This window comes from Neovison vison, chromosome 1, assembly GCF_020171115.1.
Source record: "Neovison vison isolate M4711 chromosome 1, ASM_NN_V1, whole genome shotgun sequence".
Taxonomy (NCBI): Eukaryota; Metazoa; Chordata; class Mammalia; order Carnivora; family Mustelidae; genus Neogale; species Neogale vison.
The window spans coordinates 120,770,051-120,796,467 of record NC_058091.1 but is presented as its reverse complement, the minus strand read 5'-3'; the positions used below and the strand labels follow the sequence as shown (position 1 = coordinate 120,796,467).

Sequence of the window (26,417 nt, the reverse complement as noted above, 5' to 3'; positions counted from 1 at the left end):
AGTACATCAAATGCCATAATAACCTTTTAACATGAACTTTTTGATATTTATACCTGCTTTTTTCTTTTGCTTTTCTATTTTTTAAATTTCATTTTAGTTTAGTTTATTCTTTTTTTTAATTTTTATTTTTTAATAGTCATATAGAGTTAAACTTCAAGGTAATCCCCTTTCCCCAATAAATGCTACCCCTATAGGTAAACCAATTTTTAATTCCCCTTTATCTTAGGAAAGTTGAGTCCCTTAAGAAAGATATCAAGATACATTCAAGAAGAATCAAATTAACCTTCCTCCCCCACACTGAGAATTTATAATCACTCTCCCATCTTTTTCTTCCAACAGTGTTTCTGTGTATTTGTGTTTGTCCTGGTAGTATAGTATAGTATATAAATCTTATACTTTGGGTTCTTTTTAATGAGGTTCTTTTTTTTTTTTTTTGTATTGCATATATATATATATATATATATATATATATGCTTTTTTTTTCTCTTGTCATCTACTTTTGTCAATCTTTTTGTTTGTCTGTTTTTGTTTGTATACCTCATAAATCTTACCTTGGGGCCCATTTGGACTGGGCCTTCTCTTTTATTTTATCTTTCTTTCTTTTTTTTTTTTTTTCCTGTCTCTCTCTCTCACTCTCTTTTGTCTTTTTCTTTTTTCTCTCTTTCTTTTTTCTTTCATTTGGGTGGGGACTCTTGATTGCTCAGAAGCATTCCAGGGTGCACCTTGACTGCACCATGGTCAATACATCCAGCTAGATCCATTCAGCCATCTCTCACCAAAATAACTAGGTGGAGGAATGCCCAACAGAAGAAAAATTCAGAGGCTGGGCCTTCTGTAACAGAGTTAATGGCTATAGACATAGACAATATGTCAGAAAGGGAATTCAGGTTAACAATTATCCAGGAAATAGCTAGGTTGGAGAAAGCTATGGATGACAAAATGGAATTGATTAGGACAGAACTGAAAGCGACCAGGGATGATGATCACAATGTTAGGACAGAACTGAAAATCACCAGGGATAATGTTCACAATGTTCTCAATGAGTTCCAATCTAATCTAAATTCTCTAAAAGCTAGGGTAACTGAGACAGAAGATAGAATTAGTGATCTGGAGGACAAACATATAGAGAGAAAGGACCAGGAGGAAGCCTGAAACAAACAGCTTAGAAGCCATGAAAACAGAATCAGGGAAATAAATGATGCCATGAAACGTTCCAACCTCAGAATTATTGGAATCCCTGAAGAGAAGTCTAGAATATAGAGTGGAACAAATTCTCCATGAAAATTTTCCCAATCTCGTGAATGGAGCCAGTGTTCATGTACTAAAGGCAGAACGTTCTCCCCCCAAGATTATAGATTCTAAAAAATCATCAAGGCATCTGGCAGTAAAATTGAGAAATGATAATTGTAAATACAATCTCTTGAAAGCCACTAGGACAAAGAGTCTCCTAACATAAAGAGGAAAGCCCATCAGAATAAGGTCAAACCTGTCCACAGAAACCTGGCAAGCCAGAAAAGGTTGGCAAGATATATTCAGGGCACTAAATGAGAATAACATGGGGCCAAGAATACTTTATCCAACAATACTGACATTCAAAATGATGGAAAGATAAAGCGTTTCCAAGACTGAAAAGGCTTAAAAGAGTATGTGACCACAAAGCTGACACTGCAAGAAACGTTAAGGGGTGTCCTATAAAAGAGGGAAAATCCTAAGAATATCATTGAACAGAAATATGGAAACAATCTACAGAAAGAAAGGCTTCAAAGGTAACACGATGTCAATAAAAATGTATCTATCAATAATCACTCTCAATGTGAATGGCCTAAATGCACCCATAAAACAACAGAGGGTTGGGGCATGTGGGTGGCTCAGTGGATTAAAGCCTCTGCCTTTGGCTCAGGTCATGATTCCAGGGTCCTGGGATCGAGCTCCTCATTGGGCTCTCTGTTCTGCAGGGAACCTGCTTCCTCCTCTCTCTGCCTGCCTCTCTGCCTGCTTGTGATCTTTGTCTGTCAAATAAATAAATAAAATCTTAAAAAAAAAAGACACAGGGTTGCAGATTGGATAAAATGACAGGACCCATCCATATGTTGTCTATAAGAGACCCATTTCTAACCTAAGGATGCACCCAGAGTGAAAGTGAAGGGATGGAGAAGCATCTTTCATGCCAATGGACCTCAAAAGAAGGGTGGGGTAGTGATTATCATATAAGATAAATTAGATTCTAAACTAAAGACTGTAGTCAGAGATACAGAAGGACACTACATCATTCTTAAAGGGACTATCCACCAAGATCATCTAACAATTGTAAATATCTATGCCCCCAATATGGGAGCAGCCAATTACATAAGAAAACTGTTAATCAAGATAAAGAGTTATATTGATATGAATACACTAATACTAGGAGATCTTAACATGCCTCTCTCAGAAATAGACAGGTCATCGAAGCAGAAAATCAATAAAGAAACAAGAGCATTGAATGACACATTGGACCAGATGGACCTCATAGATATATACAGAACATTCCACCCTAAAAGAACAGAATACTCATTCTTCTCAAGTGCATATGGAACCTTCTCAAGAATAGACCACATACTGGGTCATAAATCAGTACTTAACTGATACCAAAAGACTGAGATTATTCCCTGCACATTCTCAGATCATAATGCTTTGAAACTGGAGCTCAATCACAAGGAAAAGTTCAGAAGGAACTCAAACACCTGGAAGCTTGTCGCTCTCGCCAGCAAGAACGACCAGGAGACCTCAGCGAAGCAAGCTTTATTTCTGCGTAGCTGTTGGGACCTCTCTCTCCCCCGCCCGTGCATGTCTCTATATACCAAGGTTGCACAACCAATCACTTGCAGCCACATAGATACAAAATCCTAAGTTCCGCCTACTGGCTTGCATCCAGCAGCCATTATGGCGTGTTTACTTTTGGGCACCGAAAAAGTCGTGCGGCGCCCAGGGCCCCCCCCCCCCCCCCCCCCGCCCCCCGCGAGCCCAGCCGGAGCAGCTCTGCACCGTCGCCACCCAGCGGCGACGGCTTGAGGCAGGCGGCCGAGGCAACAAGCGGGCACAGCGGAGCCCAGAAGCATCACCGCGCATGCGCTACAAGCCGCTGGGGCACCTACAGAAGCTAAAGACCACCTTGCTTAAGAATGCTTGGCTCAAGGGGCGCCTGGGTGGCTCAGTGGGTTAAGCCGCTGCCTTCAGCTCAGGTCATGATCTCGGGGTCCTGGGATCGAGTCCCGCATCGGGCTCCCTGCTTGGCGGGGAGCCTGCTTCCTCCTCGCTCTCTCTCTCTGCCTGCCTCTCTGCCTACTTGTGATCTCTGTCTGTCAAATAAATGAATAAAATCTTTAAAAAAAAAAAAAAAGAATGCTTGGATCAAGCAGGGGATATCAAAGAAGAATTCATGGAAACTGGGGTGCCTGGGTGGCTCAGTGGGTTAAAGCCTCTGCCTTCAGCTCAGGTCATGATCTCAGGTTCCTGGGATCGAGCCCCGCATCAGGCTCTCTGCTCAGCGGGGAGCCTGCTTCTTCCTCTCTCTCTGCCTGCCTCTCTGCCTACTTGTGATTTCTGTCAATTAAATAAAAAAAATTCATGGAAACTAGTGAATGAAGAAACTTCGGTCCAAAACCTATGGGATACAGCAAAGGCGGCCCTAAGGGGGAAATACATAGCCATCCAAGCCTTCCTCAAAAATATTGAAAAATCCAGAACACAGCAGCTGTCTCTACACCTTAAAGAACTGGAGAATCAACAACAAATCAAACCAACTCCACACATAAGAAGGGGAATCATCAAGATTAGAGCTGAGACCAATGAGGTAGAAACCAGAGATACAGTAGAACATAGCAATGAAACTAGATGCTGTTTTTTTTGAAAGAATCAATAAGATCGATAAACCATTGACCACACTAATCCAAAAGAAAAGAGAGAAATCCCAAATTCATAAAATTATGAGTGAAAAGGGAGAGATCACAGCTAACACCAAGGAAGTAGAAACAATCATCAGAAGTTATTATCAACAGTTATATGCCACTAAGCTAAACAACCTAGATGAAATGGATGCATTCCTGGAAAACTATAAACTCCCAAAATTGAACCAGGAAGAAATTGACAACCTGAATAGACCGATATGTAGTAAGGAGATTGAAGCAGTGATCAAAAACCTCCCAAAAAACAAGAGCCCTGGGCCTGACGGATTCCCTGGGGAATTCTACGAAGCCTCCAAAGAAGAAATAACACCTATTCTCCTGAAGCTATTTCAAAAAATTGAAGCAGAAGGAAAGCTTCCAGACTCTTTCTATGAAGCCAGCATTACCCTGATCCCCAAACCAGGCAAAGACCCTACCAAAAAGGAGAATTTCAGACCAATATCACTGATGAATATGGATATAGGATGAATATCCTAGTCAACAGGATCCAACAGCACATTAAAAAGATTATCCACCATGACCAGGTGGGATTCATCCCTGGGCTACAAGGATGGTTCAACATTCACTGTATTTCCGTAGGAAGAAAAAGGTTTAGCATAGATAATAACTGTGTGCATCGAGTAAATTGTAATAAAAAATTGAAATGCCTCAGAACCCTGAATTTTTATCAACCCTGCATTTTCCTGCTAGAAGAGAACCTCAAAGAAGTCACAGTTGCAGGAGGGAGGTGGGGTGGGCAGATGGGCCATAAAGGTGAAGAGAGGGAGATAGGTTCCCAGTTAGTTGGTAGTTACACTCATGGTGAGCATAGCATAATGTTTAACTTGTGAATCACTATGTTGTACACCTGAAATGAATGTATCATAGTCAAGTATACTCTAATTAAAAATGAATAAAGATTTAGAATAAGTTAAACTTTATTTCATGTTTTTAATAAGTGGGTTTAATTCTTTCCACCAACTGGCACATTATAAAATCTTACTTCATTTTTATCTTAGCCCTAGTTTTCTGGCTTAGGTATTTCTCTGAAACTGCTTTAAGGCACTTGAAGCAACTAAATGTCAGAGAGGGGGGAAACCATAAGATACTCTTAATTACAGGAAACAAATTGAAGGTTGCTGGATGGGAGGGAAGTGTGGGGGAAAGAGGTAACTGACTGTTGGGCATTAAGGGTAACACTTGATGTAATGAACCCTGGGTGTTATATGCAATTGATGAATTACTAAATTCTACCTTTGAGTTTAATAATATACTATACGTCAATAATTGAATTAAAACAAATATTGGAGTGGGGGAAGAACCATGAGAGACAGTGGACTCTGAGAAACAAACTGAGGGTTTTGGAGGGGATGTGAGTGGGGGTTTGGGTGAGCCTGGTGGTGGGTATTGTGGAGGACACATATTACTTGGAGCACTGGGTGTGGTGCATAAACAATGGATCCTGGAACACTGAAAAAAAATCAAAAAGTAAATAAAATTTAAAAAAAGAATTTTTATATGGATGTTAAAGTAGATAGTGTAATATTAACTCAATTAGCATCAGAAGGATCTATATTTAGAGCAAGAAAAGTCATTCATGGTCAGTGAACAGTGTTTGTAGATAAAACAGCCAGAACTTAAGCCTGATGAGCTGGAGGAGGCAGGGAGTTTGCTGTTTTGTTTCATTTCCAAGGTGTCTTCAGATATACTTCCACTATCCTTCCAGAAAATCTTCCCTGTGCTTTATCATTCCTTCCTCTACCCTCTCAACATGGGTTCCAAGGAAGAGAATGCAAGGGGATAAACTTTCAGGCCCTATCATCTGCATCATTGCTGGGTCCAAGTTCCCCTTCCTCCTCCTCTTTAACCCTGCATTGTATGGAGATGGGGGCTGGGCTGGGCTGGGCTTGAGGACTGGGGTGTGTAGGGGTATGGGGGGCAGTGTTACTGCAGTTCCAGCCCTCCCTCCTCTGGAAAGTTCCTGCATAAAAGGTTACTAGATGGCAGGACTGACATCTTCATCTCTGTTTGCATGTGTGAGAATCATGTTTTGTGAATACAACTTGTGTAGCGTTGTTCCTGGCACTTAGGAGGTATTCAATAAAATAAGACTTTTTCCCTGTGTCTTTTTTTTAATAGAATAATTTTTTTAAAAAGATCATTTATTTAATTGACAGAGAGAGAGAGAGCACAAGAAACTAGAGAGGCTCAGTGGGGATCCCAGTGCTGGGCTCAATCCCACTGCCCCGGGAACATGACCTGAGACAAAGGGAGACACTTAACTGACTGAGCCATCCAGGTGCCCATTCCCTGTGTCTTTTAATAATATTCCACTAATGTCTCAGGCCTTGAGGAGTCTCCCTGTGGGGCAGCATGTGGTCAGGACAGTGGGGATGATCCTGGAAGTAAATATTGGCTCCGGTTCATTCCATATCTTTTTAAATTAAGGATTTCCCCAATATTCCAGAGTCTAAGCGTATATTGTCAGAATGGATGTTTGAGGATGACAACATGGGATGCTTTCAGATATATCCAGAAGTCCTGGGTCTTCCCAGAATATCTCAGCCCAAACATCCTGGCAGAAAACTATCACTCCCGTGCATCATGGGTCTGTCAGTTCTTGCTTTCTGAAAATAAATACAGTGGATCATTCAGAACAGTTGAGAGTGAAAAGGCTGGGAGAGGTTTTGCTGGGTGTGTGGTTGTGAAACTGAGAGATTCGGTTTCCTCATCTATAGAATAAAGATAGTAGTGAGAGGAAGCCGGCAGAAGTGTGGCCATGGAGTGCTGGCTCAAACTAGTGTCTTAAAACCAGTCACACATAAACACCTGAGCACTGGGCAGGCTTGAGGGAGCAAACAAAAGTCAGGTGAAATCTGAGTTTCTATTCTGGTGATGCTTCAGTGTTGCATATATGTTTGTGGTAGGAAGAAAAAAAGAGTGGAGAAGATGTTGGAATTGCTGTATCCACCCAGGGTCTGACTTGTTCAGGCCAGAGTTCATAGTCTTTGTGTTTCTCAGTGAACTGAAATGTTTTCCAAATTTGGACAGGGCTGGATAACCAATGTGCTGCTGAAATGACTCCTCTGCACAAGAGCCCAAGCAAAGTTTCCTGAGTGCTGTGTGCTAGACACATGACCAGGGCACACAGTGCCTCCCTTTGTGGATGCCACAAACGGTTCACAGAAGAACACAGTTCAGGGCTGTGGAGGAGAACAGGGTGCCACTAACCCCCAACAAACACATGTACGGGGCACATGTGGGGATGAGAAGGTTGGTGAAGGCCCCACTGAAGAAGATAACACTAGGCAAGATTGCAATGGTAACCAGTTTGAGGGATGAGAGAGAGAGAGAGATTGATTCAGTGGCTTGTGAAAAGACCTGAGGCTGGAGAAGCTCCATGAACTGGAGGAACTCACTCAAGCCAGTGAGCAACCAACTGGGTAAGTGATGGATGATGTTAGATACAAAGACAGGACCTGAAAGCCATAGATGAGAGGGGGATCTCTCTCATCTCATTAGCAGGGGATCCTTTGAATGGATGAGGAGACCTAACATAAGCTGACTTGAGAGGATAATGACCTTGGAGTAAAAACGAACGTGAGTAAATTCCTGATTGCTTAGTTCCCTAGGAAAGGATGGGGAGAGGGGAGAGAATAGGAAATGAATAATGGGTACAGGAATTTATTTTTTTTTGTGATGAAAATGTTGTAAACCTAAGTTGAGATAATGGTTGTATAAGCCTTGGAATATGTTAAATCTGTGTTGTTGGTGAAAGCACACACTATGGGCCTTCATTTAAAAAAAAAAAGAGAGAGAAGAAAATGAGCTTCAGTAGGTAAGGGTGGTGGTGGAAGGGATACTCTTCAGGAAACAGAGACCCCCAGTTTGGATCAGGGAGGACATAAGAGTGTTGTAGGTAGGTGCTGGGCAGTGAATATGAATTTGAGAAACTCTTGAACTTTCTAGATTATGGAAGTAGACTAAGAATGTGGAGTTTCAGGAATGTGCTTCAAGTTTTTGTCAGACATAACTGGGTGAAGCCAGTTGTCCTTTACTGAGATGAGGAGCAGCAAGGGAGGGGCTGGAGAAGAAACCCTAGTGCTCTATGGTTTTCTTTCAGAGGCCATAGAATCCACATTTCCTGGTACAGAATGTGACCTGGCAGGGAGGGGCTGAATGGCACATCCAGGCTATGTGTGATAATACAATATTAAGCATCCATAGAGCACTGTGCATTTAGTTCTGCAGGGACAGGTTCCTGAATGATGCTGATGCCCAATACTAAATTGTCTGTTGCCAGGTTGTGGGATGATGTGGATGGTCTCCTGGTGAAGAAAGGCAAAGCAGCTACACTGGTGGATCCACAATACACCCACAGACATGGTGTTATCTTAGTAGTGAACAGTTAGGTGACCAGGAGAGTAGTAGTTGTTCAATAAATGGTTGCTAAGTCTGTGTCTCTGTCTGTCCCCCTGCAGAGTAGGTCAGTGTGCCTGTACTTGTTCTGTTTCTGTGGCTCTGATCATGCTGTTTCCTTCCTGATAACTAGGGTGCACCATCCAGAGGGCAGGGCAGAGTCTGCTGGGATTGTTTTGTAAGCTTTCATTTTCAAATGGTGGAAAGAGTCGATACAGGGCAGATTCTTCAATCTGGAAGTGCTTAGTGCCCCAGTTCCCTATTTCAGGAGAGACCCCTTCAACTTGTGCCAGGCTCTCCTTCACTCATCTGGGAACCACTTCCTCTCAGACAAGAGAATCCAGCATCACCCGTATTGAACCTGGAAGCAGGGTGTGGGGCTCAGAGCAGCAAACTGCTGAGGCAATCTGAGAGCAGATTTAGGGTCAGCTGAGATCTTTCACTGTTGAGTTAGAGATGCTTATGAAGTCCCTGGTTTTCAAGCAGGTGAGAGGGTACTGAAGATACTTGTTTGGAAACAAGAGTAAAGCTCAGAGCTGTTGGCAGTGGGGAGGAGGCTGAGATCATGGTAGGGGTGCTGGATAATAATGGGGGCAGCATTTTACTTATTTATTTAATGATATTTCTGTATCATTCCCAGGACCAGGTACTGTTCTGATGACATAATTTCATAGGATGCATATACATATTGAGAGGATTCTGCTTATACCTTGGGGTATACCTTATACTCTTACTATCCCCATTTTGCAGATGAGGCAGAGTGGATGAAAAACTTGTTGAAGAAAGTCACACAGAAAGTGGCTGAGAGTGGAGAAAATGTCAGAAGTCCATAATCTGTCCTTTAAGACCACTGATTGCCTCCCATATATAAGTGGTGTGAAGCCCTTGGGCTCACACTTATGTGTGAAGCAGGGCTCATTTTACCCTCTGCTGCTCCTGCCCTGCTGGGATCCTTTATCCTGAGGCAGAAGCTCCTCAAGGATAGAGAGGATGAGTTTTGTGGACCCATCATGGAAAATTGACTGGGCATTGGCTGTGTGAATGGCCAGGGCCTTGTCCTGAGAAGCAAAGGGCTGCGTGAGGGGATGGGAATGAAGTTCAGGTGAACTGAATAAGCAAAGGACCCCAGGACAATGTGCGTGTGGTGGGAGACACAGTGTCCTTGAGGAGGATGCAGTCTGACTCTCATGCTTCTCAGTCATTCCCTGGGAGCAGGAAATTAGGGAGCAGCAAAAGAACAGCACACAGGAGCTTGTTGTGTTCTTCATGGAGAGGAACCTGAGTCTATGCCCTGTGTCTCTGGGCATCTGTGGTGGCCTGTGACTCATGCAGACATGGAGGAGACCCCTGTGCTGAGGCAGCAAAGGTCTGGTCTTGTGGGCAGAGCAGGTTGGGAACATTTCCAAAGGGCTGGGTGGGCAGGTAGTGAGATGGGAATGAAGCATGGTGTCATCCTGTGAGGATCCCTCAGGATTGAGGGATTCTACCATGCAGAGCAACCAGAGCAAAGCTGGGAGTGTTCTTCTTTGTTCAGGAAGCCAAGGAAATAAGTGTTTGCTGTAGCAGAGTGATGGAGAGGGAGAGAAGCAGGGGTTGGGGGGTCAGAGAGCAGTGGCAGGTCATCCCTATAGGGCCTAATGGGCCATGAGGGGAGCCTGGAGCCATTTCAGGGCTTTGAGCAGAGGAGGGACATGGTTTTGCTTGTGGATTGAAAGATTCATGCACATAGGAGAGAATAGTCACAGGGAGTATAGTCACTATTATTCCACAGGTGAGACATATAGTGAGTCAATCAAAGTTGAGTAGCACAAGAGGTGAGAAGTCACTCTTCTGAGGTCCAGCATGCATGCTTCTTGGAGGAGTGTCCTGTCATGACATGTCCATCTGTTCTCAGAAGACCAAAGACTGAGGGGGTGGCAGCAGTGAAGTGAACCTTTTGTTGTAAAAAGTAGTGATTTGCATCCTATAGGGGATGGCGTGGGGACAGGCTTTAATAGAAATAGCTGTGGACTCTAGGTTTAGTGCAAATGTAATTCACTAGAGTACTAAGATATGGGGACAAATATCTAACTTAGGAGTAGGTGTGGGTAAGTTCCTGAGTTGGCTGAATGAGCAGAGAGTTCCCACCTAGGCCACAGGTTTTTTGTGGTCAGTTTTGAGTCCTGTCCCAAGAGGAGACAGGTTAGATCTGAGTGTGGTCCCTGGAACATTAGTAAAAGAATTCCCACCACCCCCTTAGAAATACACATTCTTAGACCCATCCCAAAACTACTGAACCAGGAGCTCTGGGGGTGGAGCCTAGCTGTCTTTGTTTCAAAAGACTTTCTGGTGATTCTGATGCCTGTGGAAAGTTAAAGCCACTGAGTTAGAGAGTCCTTCATGGAAGGGTCTGGAGTCAGGAGTACAGGCTGCTGAGGGAGTCTCTTTGACATCCTTTTTTTTTTTTTAATTTTTTTAATTAATTTATTTATTTTCAGAAAAACATTATTCATTATTTTTTTTCTTTTTTTTTTCCTTTTTTTTTTCATCACACCCAGTGCTTTGACATCTTTGCTAGGTCTCAAGTATGTGGTAAGAGGATCTTGCCCAGGTACAGAGTGGTAAAAACTGAATCTTTCAGGTCAAGACCTCCTAACTGACTCTTACCCCCACTTGTCTGGGCCTCCCACCTGACAGTGTGTTTCCTTCCCTATCCTGCATCTCTCTTGCTTTCTCACCCTAATGTCTGTGTCCATAGAGGAGTTCGTGATGATTGGCTCCTCAGAACCCAGGGTGGTAGCTCTAGGTGGGGACATAATGCTGCCATGTCATGTGTTCCCAGCCATCAATGTGAAGAACATGGAGCTGTGGTGATTCTGCTCAAATTTCTCAGAATCAGTGTTCATCTATCAAAATCAGTGGGAGCAGAGAGAGGCACAGTTGTGCCCGGTACACAGGGCATACTTCACTGGTGAAGGAATTCCTCACATGGGGAGAGGCCATCCTGCACATCCACAAGGTTCAGGCTTTCAACAACGAGCTATATACCTGCTTCTTCAGAAAGGGAAACTTCTGTGGATCTGGCAGTTTGGAACTGAAGATGGCAGGTGGGTCATTGATCTATACTTAGGGTGCTGTAGTATTAGAGCGGGAATAAACTTGGGGCCAAGTAAATCAGCCCCTCATTTTACAGCTGAAGGAAAAGAGGTGTCTTCACTTATTCATTAATTCAGTGTGCATATAGAATCCCCATGAAGTGTCAGCTCCCCTTCTGGGTACCTGGAGGCATTACTGAACCAAACCACAATCCTTGCTCTGTAGAGTTTATTTTCTAAAAGCAATAAAAGTGTAAACAGTTGGGTTATAGAGGGTGTTAGGTAGTGGTGAGTAGGCATTTGGAGAAATGGATATCTGGGGGTGAGAGTTCCAAGCATAAGAACAGCTATGTGATATAACCGAGTTAGGCATGTGGCAGGTGTGTTGGGCACACAGGGAGGCTACATGGTTGGTGGGAGAGGTGAATAGTGGGGTGGGGAGAAGTGAGAATCCTGGCATAAACAAGTGTTTCTGGTCCAGGTGCACAGAGAAGAGATTGATCAGGAAACTTTTATGAGTGGCACATAATTGAGAAGGTATTTGGGATCACCAGTCTTTTCCAAAGGGCCTTTCTGGTTTGTGGTCTGGACTATGAGGGGCACAGACAGCATGGTGATTGTGGTTATAAAGAGTTAACCATATAGTCCTGGCTGGAGTGTGTTTCCAGGGGAGTGCAGGAATGGGAACTGGGGAGAAATGGACAGCTGTTTAGTGGAGGAGAGGCATATGTGAGAGTATAGAAGGCTTTTTGTGCTATGTAACAGAGTTTGAATGTAGAGGTGAGGAAATTTTAAACAGAATGGTGTAGGGTGGCTGTTTGCTTTGACAGTGTGAGGGAGGATAGATGGAAGATGAGGAGACTGAAGGCCTGAACGTAGTTACATAGAGGAAGGTTGGCTGTCTGACTTCATGCGGGGGCTCTTGGGTGGGAGATATTTGGCTTTAGAGAGGTTTGAAAACGAGACACAAATGAGTCAGTAGATTTGGTGATAGGTGAAGGGGGAAAAGGTGACTACAGAGAATCCTAGGGTTTCTCTTTTGCCAATTGTTGAACTGTAGCAGAAATATTGATAATTATAAGTTATTTCCTAATTGTCATGATGCTGTGTAACACACAGCATAGAGCTCTCAGTGGCAGGTAGCTATTTATTTAACTTGGGCATTAAGTGAATTTAGATAGTCTAGGCTGTGTTTGGCTTCTTCTTTTTCTCTTCATTTTTCCATTTTTTTAAAAATTTAAATTCAATTAGCCAACATATAGTACATCACTAATTGCAGATGTAGAGTTCAGTAAGTCATCAGCTGCATATAACACCCAGTGCTCATGTAGTTGGCTGCTCTTTTTTTTTTATTATGTTATGTTACCATATAGTACATCATTAGTTTTAAAAAAAATTAATATTTTATTTAACCCAATGTATCCAAAATGTTAACATTTTTCAACACATAATCATTTTCTTTTAAATTAAAAATTTTTTTTTCAGTGTTCCAAGATTCATTGTTTATGCACCACACCCAGTGTTCCATGTGCCCTCCATAATATCCAACAGCAGGGTCACCTAACCCCTCATCCTCCTCCCCTCCAAAACCCTCAGTTTGTTTCTCAGAGTCCACAGTCTCTCATGGTTCATCCCCTCCTCCGTTTTCCCCCAACTCACTTCTCCTCTCTAGCTCCCAGTGTCCTCCGTGTTATTCCTTATGCCCCACAAGTAAGTGAAAGCATATGATAATTGATTCTCTCTGCTTGACTTAATTCACTCAGCATAATATCTTCCAGGCCTGTCCATGTTGATACAAAAGTTGGATATTCATCCTTTCTGATGGAGGCATAATACTCCATTGTGTATATGGACCACATCTTCCTTATCCATTCATCTGTTGAGGGGCATCTTGTCTCTCTCCACAGTTTGGTGACCATGGCCCTTGCTGCTATGAACATTGGGGAACAAATGGCCCTTTTTTTCACTACCTCTGTATCTTTGGGGTAAATACCCAGTAGTGCAATTGCAGGGTCATAGTGTAGTTCTATTTTTAATTTCCTAAGGAATCTCCACACTGTTTTCCAAGGTGGCTGCAACAACTTACATTCTCATCAACAATGTGAGAGGGTTCTCCTGTCTCCACATCCTCTTCAACACGTTTTTGGTTACTATTTTGTTAATTTTGTCCATTCTAACTGAAGTAAGGTGGTATCTCAATGTGGTTTTGATTTGAATTTCTCTGATAGCTAATGATGATGAACACTTTTTCATGTATCTGCTAGTCATTTGTATGTCTCCCTTGGGGAAGTGTCTGTTCATGTCTTCTGACCATTTGTTGACATGATTATCTGTTTTGGTGTGTTGAGTTTGAGAAGTTCTTTATAGATCTTGGATATCGGCCTTTTGTCTATACTGGCATTTGCGAATATCTCTCTCATTCTGTGGGTTGTCGCTTCATTTTGTTGACTGTTTCCTTTGTTGTACAGAAGCTTTTGATCTTGATGAAGTACTAAAAGTTCATTTTCGCTTTTGTTTCTTTTGCCTTTGGAGACATATCTTGAAAGTAGTTACTGTGGCCAATGTCGAAGAGTTTACTGCCTATGTTTTCCTCTATGATTCTGATGGATTCCTGCCTCACGTTGAGGTCTTTTATCCATTTCAAGTTTATCTTTGTGAATGGTGTAAGAGAATGGTTGAGTTTCATTCTTCTACATCTAGCTGTCCAATTTTCCTAGGACCACTTATTGAAGAGACTGTCTTTTTTCCACTGCATATTTTTCCTGTTTTCTCGAAGATTAGTCAGTCATAGAGTTGTGGGTCTATATCTGAGCTCTCTACTCTGTTCCACTGGTCTATGTGTCTGTTTTTGTGCCAGTATCATGCTGTTTTGGTGACCACAGCTTTATAGTAAAGCTTGAAATCAGGGAACGTGATGTCCCTCTTTGGTATTTCTTTTTCAACATTTCCTTAGCACACTGGGTCTCTTCTGGTTCTATACAAATTTTAGGATTGTTTGTTCCAGCTCTTTGAAAAATCCTGGTGGAATTTTGATCAGGATGGCATTGAAAGTATAGATTACTCCAGGCAGTATAGACATTTTAACAATGATTATTCTTCCAATCTATGAGCATGGAATGCTTTTCCCATTTTTGTCTCTTCTTCAACTTCTTTCATGAGTGTTCTATAGTTCCTCGAGTATGGATAGTACCTCATTAGTTTTTGATGTAATGTTCAGTGATTTATTATTTGTATACAACACCCAGTGCTTATCACAACACATCCCCTCCATAATACCCATCACTGGACTAAACCATCCTCCCACCCTCTCCCCTCTGAAACCCTCAGATTGTTTCCCAGAGTCCATCGTCCCTCATGGTTCATCTCCACCTCTGATTTTCCCCCTTCAGATTTAATGTCTTCCATGCTATTCCTTATGTTGCACATATGAGTGAAACCATATAATTTCTCTGCTTGACTTATTTCACTTAGCATAATCCCCTTCAGTTTCATCTATGTCAGTGAAAATGGTGAGTATTCATCCTTTCTGATGGCTGAATAGGATTCCACTTATATATGAATCACTTCTTCTTCATCCATTCATCTGTTGAAGGCATCTCGGCTCCTTCCACAGTTTGGCAATTGTGGGCATTGCTGCTATGAATATTGGCTTCCTTTCACTACATCTGTATCTTTGAGGTACATACACAGTAGTGCAATTGTGGAGTCATAGAGTAGCTCTATTTTTAATTTATTGAGGAATTGTCACACTATTTTCCCAAGTGGCTGCTCCAACTTGCATTCCCACCAACAGTGTCAGAGGGTTCCCCTTTCTCCACATCCTATCAAGATTTGTTGTTTACTACCTTGTTAATTTTTGCCATTCTAACTGCTTCTAACTGCTGTAATATCAGAATGTGTTTTTTTTAAAGATTTTATTTATTTATTGGAAAGAGAGAGAGAGAGATCACAGGTAGGCAGAGCAGCAGGCAGTGGCGGGGTGGGGGGGGGGGAAGAAAGCTTCCTGCTGAGCAGGGCTCAATGTAGCACTCTGAGTTCATGACCTGAGCCAAAGATGGAGGCTTACCTGAATGAGCCACCCAGGTCCGCCTCAATGTTGTTTTGATATTTATTTCCCTGATGGCTAGTGATGTTGAACATTTTTTCATGTGTCTGTTAGCCATTTGTAGGAGTATTTGTCTAATCTTAACTGGGTTTTCTCATACATTTTTGGTCATGTTGGGGAAATATAATTAAAAGGAAATCTCTGAGAAATCTCCTTCACACAGATAGTGGGAAAGAAAACCTTTTTATTATAGAATTAGATTAACCAAAGTGTGATATGTATCATTGGCAATCTTTGAAGAGATGCAAAGACAAATAAAATCACTCTTTTCCATAGCCATGCAGACACAGCTCCTTGTACATATGTTCTCAGGATAGTTGGTTACTAGCTCTCAAGTAAGTGGACATGAGAGCACCATCTGTCACAAACAAAGTTCACCCTAGATTTACATAGTAATAGGGTGACCATCTCTGTTATGTGGTTGCCCTCATCCAGAAGAAAAACAAATTCTCCCATTTTCATAACAGGAAATAGTTTTATACAAGGATCCTAGTGCCCACAAAGGTTAGGCCCATACCCTGGCACAGGGAGGAGGAGAGAGGGGTGTTGTCTTCCTTGAGTGAGCCGTTCAAAGACAAGGTTCCCAGATCTTTGAGAAAGACATCCCTGGATCACAAAGCTGGCAAAAGGCCTATCTGTGTTTTTCAATGGACTTATGTACATTTCAAAGGGGAGAAAAAGCACACACAGTCACATGTTTTCTCAATAAACTATGGGAAAAAAAAAAAAAAGGAAGGGACTCTCTTCCCTTATTTTCAACAGCGATAATTAGCCTATTTGCCTTAATTTTTATTTGTCCTGACACTGGACCTTGGCTGGTTTGCTCACATGGGTGTTGTTTAGCTGGCTCTTGGCTGGTCTAGGACAACTTTAGCTAGAAAGGCAGTGCTAGCCTGAGCATGTCCATTTAATGAGAGAGGGCAAGGCAAATGGCAAAAGTAGTTTCCAAACACTGCTGGGGTCATATTCCCTAAACTCTCAGTGGCTGAGCCAAGTCACATGATGGAGCCTAAAAGCAGTGTGTGAAGGCACTAACAGTATGTGGCCGAGGGTGAGCTGGATGTAAGGAAGGGTGAAAGATTGGAAAGTTTTCATCATCAGGCTATCAAATATGGGACCAAGTATGAAACTGTTCAGGATCTGAGTTTGAAGCATCTGTGAGGAATTCAGGCAGAGGTAACCCACAGGGATGTGGATATTAGGGAGGTTCCTCATGAGGTAGTTAGATTTTTTAAAGGTGAAGTGATGTACCCAGTGGCAGTGAGTGTGCAGCTGACCTGGACAGTGTGAGAGGTGAGAAGAGCAGAATCTGAGAGCAAGTTCCTCCTTCTGTCACTCTGGACAATGGACTTCCCACCTTCATGTTTGGGGAGAAGAGCTCTGCCTTCTGTGCCTACCACAGGTCCCCATGGTAATTCTGTTTGTTTGCTGTGGTAGCACCCCTGCTTTGTTTTGCCATGATCACTCCCCAGTGGAGACCCCAGAATGCAATGCTGCCCCTGGAGATGTGAACAGGAAGGCTTTGATTGCATCCCTGAGCTCTGAGAGACCTCCCTCTACTCTCTGGCTTCTCTCTTGCAGGTATGGCCTCTGCCCCTCAAGTGCACATCACAGGGCCAGAGGAGGATGGGGTTTGAGTGTTGTGTAAGGCATCAGGGTGATTCCCAAAGCCCCAGGTGCAGTAGAGAGCCCTCAGTGGAGAGAAGTTCTTGACATTCTCTGAGACCCATGCCCAAAATGCTGAAGGGGTGTTCAGTGTGGAGGCTGTGCTGGTGGTGAGTCATAGCTCTTCAGAGAATGTGACCTGCTCCCTTCTTAACCCAATCCTGAAGCAAGAGAAAGCAATTGCCTTTTTTTTTCCCCCAGGTCCTTGCTGTTTCCCTCTCCAAGTAGGGCCATAGGGAGGGACTGGGAGTCCCTGAGTGTGCTGCATGGACTGTTCTGGGCTGTGCCCCTGACTGTGTGTATGGCCGGACACAGAGGACTTCTTTCCCCAGACTTCTCCCTGGATGTCAGCTTTCATGGTAATCCTGACCTTGTTGATTTTCTTACTCTTTGGGATTGCCTACTACACCAAGAGAGAACAAACTGCTAAGTTCCAGGAGATGAAGGAATGGGAGAAACTTCATAGGGAAAAGGAAGAGGATCAGCGGGCAAAGGAGGAGGCATTGAAAGCCAGAGGTAAGGCAGGGCAGTGGCCACAGTCTGTGAGTGTGGCAGCCGGTGCAGAGAAAAAGTGGAAGGCGGGCCGTTGTCCTGGAGCAAGTGACTGAGGAAGTCCAGAGAGGACACGGAGCTGTGGAAGCTCAATGGATCTGGAGCTGTAACTTCTAGGATACTGACATGAGCAATTGTGGGTTTGTCAGGTGCAGTCTTTGCTGTTCTTAGAGATGGGGCTTCATGCTTATTTCTCATTCTCTTTCAGATGAACTCCAAGCAGATCTCGGTAAGTTCTGCTTTTTCTCTAGAAATTTCTGTGTCTTCTTTGAAGGAGACATTCTGGTTCTTAGCTCACCTGTTTCCTGTGTTGCCTTTCAGACTGGAGGAAATCTGTTTATCTGACCAGTGAGTGACTGTCCAGGTGTCCTTGGATCTTTTGTTCCTCCTAAGCCAAGGTGTCCCCTCTCCTTGTTTCAGACAGAAACATGTGGATCCTTCTCTGGGGCAGAAGCAGAAGCTGGTGGAAGGAAGAACCCTGTTCTATGAGCTTTCTTCAATCTAAGCCACTGTTTCCCACCCAGTTCTTGGGAACAAGGGGGCGATGGTAGTTCCTGGAGTCTGTCGTGCATCTTGGGTTTATTCCAATGCTGACCTATGTGCCATACACCTAGCTGTTTAGCCTTCAGTCCAACTAGTTCTTTTAGCACTTGGAATCCAAAAGCCAGTTGCTCTGAGATTTCAGGAAAAGAACTATATAAATTAATGGGTTCACTAAGGATAGGAGTGTGACCTTAGCTTCACAATACCAACCAGGGAGAGTGTGTTTTCTCCAGTTCCTGGGAGTTGTGATCACAAAGAGATGGGTAGAGGGCTGGACAGACTATGTGTGAGAACATGGTAGAATGAGCCGTCAATGCCCCCAAACAGTGATTGTGTTATCTGAAAAGGATTGACTACTGTTTCCCTAGAGTTCACCTCACACCCCAGAATGAAATTATCTCTCCTTTTGGGTTATTTCTCAAATATCTGTGTATTCAAAATCACTAGGTATAGTAATGATGTTTTTATAATTATGGAATTTTATATATTTTATCTGTGTAATTTTTTTATACAATGTATGTCAGCACCTGGCAGGAGATCATTTCCTTTCCAGCATTTCCCCACTCTGCAGTGTCACCTGCAGCTCAGAGGGGAGGCAAGGGTCAGTAGATGATTGCTGAGCAGAATTTTTCTGACTGAGGTCTCACCAGCATGTGTTCCCTTTCAGTCTGGAGGAAGGCATATATGTATGTAGGTATGCTACTCAGTTTCCTGTTACCTTATCTCCCCTGGCTCAAATCGGCCACCATCTATGTCACAGACCCTACAACAGGATGGGGTTGGTTTCCAAGCTCCCCTTGTCACTTTTGTCTTCTTTCTCTTAAGAATGTAAGGACTATCCTTAGAATGATAGTTCTGCCTCCATTCTGACCCATTCTATGCTGCAGGTCACTGTTAGAGTTACCAACACCCTCTGAAACCACTGCTCAATTCATACTTTTAATTGTTGCATTGACAACAGAGAGGTTATTTATAAGGAGAGCCTGGAACAGGATTGTGACTTTATAAATCAGAAACTGTTTTATGTAGAGGATTTCAAAAATTAAGCTTGCCTTCTTAGGACTCAGTCTTCCTAGGTGGATTTTTGCTTGTGAATCCAGTTTCCCCTGAAATCCCCACTTTTTTTTTTTTGTCTCTGGTTTTGATTTTCCTGTTTCTTGCTAGACCTCTGGCATGTTGGTCTTTATTTTGCTTCCTCATGCTCTGACTCCCTGTTGGAACTGGGTTTCTTCCTTTAAGCCTCCTTAGGTGTTGTGGAATTAAATACTTTAGAGCTGGTGATCTGAATCTGAGAGGGAGAGCCACCACGAAATTTATAGATTCCTGGGGTTGGGCTCTGTTAACCACCTGCAATTGTATAAAATACCTTTTGCATATTGTTGTGTAAGAAGAGCAATAACTTATATATATTATAATCTTATTATATTATTACATATATAATATATTAAATATTAACATTAGGATATGTAATATGTATGTGTTTTTAAAAACAGCTACTAAAAATTGTTTCAAGCATTATCTTTCCTTTCAGGAGAATATTGTTCTTATATAATGGGCTTAACTTGGTTGGGATTTTTGGAGGCAAAATGTGAAGATGCAAAAGGAGAAACCTAGAAGACTTAAAATTCTTTACTAGGGAAAAGTGGGGTTCAAATCTGGAAAGAAAAAAATGTGTTAGGCAAAGAGAAGGAGCTGAGAAGGAAAGTAGAGAGCCTAAGATTCCTTTGGAGAGATTATGGGGAGGTAAGAGTGGTAGAAGTGAGACCTCAAATCACAGCTGTGGTGTTTTGAGTAGGCAGTATATAAGAGGATGTGCAAGTTATTTGCATGTATGAAAAGTAATAAACTCCTGATACCTGTTTGAGAGATTTCTGAGAGGACTTATACTTGTTTTAAGCTGTTTGAAAGTAATCATGTAACCAGATTTGCCTCTGATAATGAGATCATCTTGATCTTCCAGTGGTGTGGGGACAGGAGAGTGGTCTGGGGATCCTAAAGCAATGAAACGTTATTGAGAGGTTCCTTTAGTACCGGGGTAGGTTAAGAATCTGGGCCCTTTGAACCTGTGTAATATGTGCTTTTTCTTTTTGGCCGTTTCTATTTATGATCAGGGATATAAACTGTGAGAACAGAGAAGGGGAAGCCAGAGGTGAAGGAAACCTGGGGTCCAGATGTGTGAGGCTCCTTAGAGAGCCTTGCTTGCATTGTATGTGAAAAACGATGATCAAATGATCATATTTAGCATCTCCCCCTTCTCTGCTGAATTGATGTGCATGAAGTAATTAATTAATTAATTAATTTTGAAATATTTTTCTCAAGAAGCATACTGATACAATATTTTTATTATGTTATGTTAGTCGTCGTACAGTACATCATTAGTTTAGTGTTCCATGATTCATTATTTGCATTTAACATGTAGTGCTCATCACAACACATCCCCTCCTTAATATCTATTACCAGGCTACCCCATCCTCCCACCCCCACCCTTCTGAAATCCTCAGATGGTTTCTTGGAGTCCATAATCTCTCATAGTATCTCCCTCTCTTATTACCCACCCCCTCGCTTCAGTTTTCTTTTCCTTTTCCTAATGTCTTCCATGCTATTTCTTATGTTGCACATATGAGTGAAACCATATGATCTTTGTTTGCCTGACTTATTCACTTAGCATAATCCCTTCCAGTTCCATCCAGTTCAATGCAAATGGTGGGTATTCATCCTTTCTGATGGCTGAATAATATTCCATTGTATATATGAACCACATCTTTTGAAGGACATTTCAGCTCCTTCCACATTTTGGCTATTTTTCCTGAATTTAAAAAAAAAAAAAAGATTTTCAGGGCCATGTGGGTGGCTCAGTTTCTTAAGCAGCTGCTTTTGGCTCAGGTCATGATCCCAGGGTCCTTGGATCAAGCCGCAAATTGGACTTCCTGCTTAGAGGAGACACTGCTTCTCCCTCTCCTCCCTGTTCTTGCTGCCTCTCTCTAGACATTGGAGTTGGTGGAGTCTGGAGTGTTGAAAATCTCAAGCAGATTCCATGCTGAATCTGGAGCCTGATAGGGGGCTGTATCCAACCACTCTGACATTTTGACCCAAGCCCAAATCAGGGAGCCAGATGCTTAACTGACTGTTGCATGTGTCAGTGTTTTAAAGTGTGTGTGTGTGTGTGTGTGTGTGTGTTTGTGTTTAAGATTTTATTTATTTATTTGAGAGAGAGACTTTTTTTTTTTAAAGATTTTTTATTTATTTTTTTGTCAGAGAGAGAGGGAGAGAGCGAGCACAGGCAGACAGAGAGAGAATGAGAGAGAGAGAGAGCATGAAAGGAGAGAGGTCAGTGGGAGAAACAGACTCTCTGGTGATCAGATAGCTTGATGTGGGACTCGATCCCAGACTCCAGGATCATGATCTGAGCAGAAGGGAGTTGCTTAACCAATTGAGCCACCCAGGAGACCTGAAGTATGTGTTTAAAGTATGCCTTGTGTACTTGTATTTTGATTTCCCCCATTTGTTTCAAGAAAACCTAGCTTTCATGATGGATATGTGGCTAAGGATTGATAAAACATAATTTGAGTGATATCTGGGCATAGATTCATCTTTTCAGTTGTTACACAGCCTCTCAGGTGTGTTAAGCTTTACGGCTTGACTTTTATGGAAGGCTGTAGCATCATGGCTCTGTGTGTGTGTGTGTGTGTGTGTGTGTGTGTGTCTGCACACATGTAAGCAATAAATGCATCAGGGAATGTTTCCAAAAAATATTTCCCTGTAACTCTTGCATCAGTGTATTTCAGAAAACTAGATATAGACCCCAGTGTGTTCAGACTTCTCAAAGCCTTAACAAGAAACATGTGGTTTTTTTGTAGATTGGTGGAAGGAGAAGTTCCTGCCTTGTGACTTACTTACTTTGAGTTCTTTCTGGGTCCTCCTACTGCTGCTCCAGGGTGGCTGACCTCTCCTCAGCTTGCTGTGGTGACACAGATGTTGGCCCCATCAGTGGTGGTGGGTTCAGATGGGGTGGTGAAAATCACATAGGTGCGTTGGTGGGTGTGGATGATATCGGATGTTAAGAGATACCATTCAGTTTGGAGTCCAGTCTTGTCCTCCTGGATCAGTCTTTAGTTACTTCTCCTTGTTGGTGGGGCGTGTGCTTGAATCACAAGATTCTAATCTCAGGACACTTAACCCTGCCCACATGCATATAGTTGTCTGGTGGTGGGGGTGGTTAATGTGTGCCTTGTTATAGGGCAAGGGAGACCTCAAATGATTGGCAATTGTCTCTCCAGTGTCTGTCACTCTGGATCCAGGGTCTGCACATCCAAATCTTGCTGTTTCTAAAAGTCTTGTGTGACCTGGAAGGATACAACTAAGGACCCAGGAAAACACTGTAGCATCTTAAGTCAGGAAGGCATCACATCAGGGCCCTGTGTCTGGGTGGTGGATATCAGGAATGGAGACAGAATTGAATGGTCTCTGGGTGTCTGTAGAAGAGATGTAGAGAGGACATACTGGTACCAAGAGTGCCCAGAAGGGGGGTTCTGGGCTTTGGGAGTATATTTGCAAAATTACTGTGCATATTCCAACTTTGTGATTCTTCTGTTCTGTAGAGAAGTTCCTCACATGGTGGGGGTTTTCCTGGATGTTGAGGAGGAGATGACTCCTTCTACAATATGACTGACAGCTCCCATACATTCTTCTTCCCTCTAGCTTCCTCCTCTGGGACTCTGTTTCCATACTTGATGTTGAAGTCAGGAGACATGTCCCTCACCTTCTGCTCTGTGGTGGGTGGGCCTGCAGATACCCCTGTGCCCCTTCCTTCTCCTTTGGAGGATCCTATAAGCCTCTCAGGGGAAGGGTTCAGGTCAGGCTCTGATGTTAATGGTGCTCTTCCAGGGGCTGAATCTCCATTACTCCCCTGCATCCCTGAAGTTATGTTCCCATAGGACCCCAACACTATCTCAGATTCCTCATGGTGGCTCTTTCTGGAGCTGCAGACACCGTGAGTCAAAGCTTCTGGATAGGTCCTGGATGACCTGGTATCTTTCCCTGCTGCTCTGGATGCAGACTTCCTGGGATATGGTTATGAGAATAGTCAGTTCACACCTTATGTATGCTCAGGTAGGAGAAGTTAAAAGTTGACTGTTGTTTGTGCTGATTTGGAGTAGGTTGAATTTTCCTATTGGAAGTCATATTTGTTTTGGTAATAAAAATTATTTCATGGAGTCTTTATATTGTTTGTATATGAAAGGAGGTGAAGGCTGAATGATTGCAGAATTACATGGTGTTTGTTTTATCTAGCATGAGTTGTGCAGATGAACCAAGAAGCGACAGGTGCATTATCAGCTCTATTTTGGAAAATCTGCACTCTGACCAGAGACATTGGCCATCCAAAAATTTCAGGAGAAATGGATGGCTGATGACTTTAAGAAGAGATAATCTAATATTTTATTGTATAAACTTCCTATTCTGAAATAGATGAGAGACACTTACATATCTTAGTAAATTTCTGTTACTTTGAAAAACTAGTGTTGTGTTAAATCAAGGAATGAAGGATGAGGATCTTGGTTTCCCTTTTGTGTCAACACCAGTTGGAAAGAACAGAACTGCTACCATAACAAAGTGTTCGTGGTGAAGAGAATTTTCAGATGCCAGGTAAACTGAAGAAAGTGTTGATCATGAGCACGGTTCCAGGATCTATATACTGCCTCTCAGTACTTCCAATCCAATGATAAAGGTATCAACCACACAAGTATAAGGAAGCCAAGGCTACTTAGGACTCAGCCCTTTGGGCACAAAGTTGTATTTACTCCACAGGTATAGAATTCTGACCTGCTATGCTTCTGGGAGAGATGAGAAGACATAGAATTAGAAATGGAAGAAGGAAGTCACAGATATCATTTTCTGCCTGTAACCCATGAAAGGTGCGTATTAAGGACTGCATATTTTTTTCTTTCTTGTCATAAGATGTGTTTATTTGTATTTATGATCGTTTTCTTCCTCCCTTTTCTTACCCTTATGATTTTATTCAAGTTGTTGATGGATATATTTAAAACAGAGCCTCTACAGGACACCATCAAAATTCTATAGGAGAACACAGGCAGAAGAACTCTTTGACTGTCTCCAGAGGCAAGGAGAACAAAAGCAAAAATGAGCTCTTGGGACTTCACCCAGATAAAAAGTTTGCCACAGCAAAGGCAACCATCAACAAGGCTAAAAAACAGGATGGGAGAAGCTATTTGGAAATGATAAACTTGTTAACAGGTTTTATCCAGAATCTGTAAAGAAGATAGTAAACACAACAAATATGAACTAAATAATCCAGTTAAAAAATGGGTAGAAGACATGAATAGGCACTTTTTCCAAAGATATCCCGATGGCTAACAGACCCAAGAAAAGGTGCTCAACATCATTCACATGAGGAAATACAAATCAAAACCACAATTAGATACCACCCCGATAGTTCAGAATGGCCAAAATTAATGACACAAGAGACAATAGGTATTGGCAATGATGTGCAGGAAGGGGAATCCTCTTTCACTGTTGGTGGGAATGAAAACTGGTGCAGCCACTCTGGAGAAAAGTATGGTAGTTCCAAAAAACCTAAAAAGGGATTTACCACAAAATCTGGCTATTACACAACTAGGTATTTAGCTAAACCATGGAAAGAGCCCAAATGCCTCTTGACTGTTGGGTAGTAAAGAAGATGTGATATATATATATATATATATATATATATATATATATATATATGCAAACACAATGAAGGAATGGAATATGACCATAAAGATGAAATTTAAAAAAAAAATTCTAAAAAAAGAATTGATAAGATATTGGTTGATAGAATAAAGAATAAGAAAGTGGAGAGAATTTGCTCAGGCTGGAGACTAGAACAAAGCCCTGTGCTAGATTTAGGGTATATTTTGATCTATTAGAAGAAGTTGCAGAAGTTGCATCCCATTTTTTTTTTTTCAGAAGGAAAAACCCTATGTGTATACAGAAAATAAAGTTGAAGTGGTGGGGGGAGTGAGGTTTGGGTACCAGGTGGTGGGTATTATAGAGGGCACAGATTGCATGGAGCACTGGGTGTGGTGAAAAAAATAATGAATACTGTTATGCTGAAAATAAATAAATTAATTAAAAAATAAAATAAAGTTAGATACAATGAAGGATAAAATATGAGTATAATAATGAAGGTTCAAAAATATTTTTTATGAAAGGTTAAGATAAATTAGTTAAAAAACATTAAAAGAGGAAAGAGTAAATGTTTAAAAAAATAGCATTAAGAAAAAAAATTAAAAATATTAATTACCTTTGCAAGTCTAAAGAATCATGGGGAGAAAGCCATGAATTCCATACTTTGCTTTTCCTCCTCTGGAATTCCATTGTTCTCCTTGGTAAGTGAACTTGGTCTTGGCTGGATTTCTTGTTGATCTTCTGGGGGAGGAGCCTTTTGTAGTGATTCTCAATTGTGTTTGCCTGAGGTGGAATTGTCCCACCCTTACCAGGTGCCAGGCTAAGTAATCTGCTCGGGTTCACTTTTGGGAACTTTTGTTCCCTGCATGCATTCCATAGAGTTCCAGAGGACAGGAATGAAAATGGCAGACTCCCAATCTCTGGCCCAGAGGAGCCAAGAGCTCAGGGCCCCACTCCTCAGTGTGCCCTCGGAGAAGAGCGCTCAATCACTCTCATCTCCCTGGCCTCCAGCTATGCTCCGAGCTCATCCAGCCTGTGACTAAGCATCTCTGTCTCTGGGACACAGCCCTGCCTGGAGTCTTCAAACCCCACAGATCCCTGCGCTCTTCCATGGTGGTCTCCCTAGATCATGTGGGGTCCCTGCTCACAGAGAAGTGGCTTGTGCCATGGATCACAATTCAAGGTACCCTGAGTTGAGAGCTCACTCCTCAACTCTGTCTCTGTAGCCAGCTTCCCCGCTCTAATACCTGTGAGCTCTGCAACACTCAGACACCCTTGATCCTTCTGTGACCCCCGCGGGACCTGAGACCATGCTGTCCCTGCATGGGCTTCACCCCCAGCTTAGCCTCTGGAGGATGTCCCTCAGTAGAGCAGACTTTTAAAAGTTCTGATTTTGTGCTCCATTGCTCTGCCACTTGCAGGAAGCCAGCCCCATCCCTTGCAGTCTATCTTCCC

At 42.5% G+C, this 26,417-nt stretch overlaps 1 pseudogene; it reads left to right on the top strand.

Moving 5' to 3' along the window:
- The window catches only part of LOC122899895, a 92,048-nt pseudogene extending 68,836 nt beyond the window's left edge, over positions 1–23,212 (top strand).
- Positions 23,213–26,417: the final 3,205 nt, after the last annotated feature.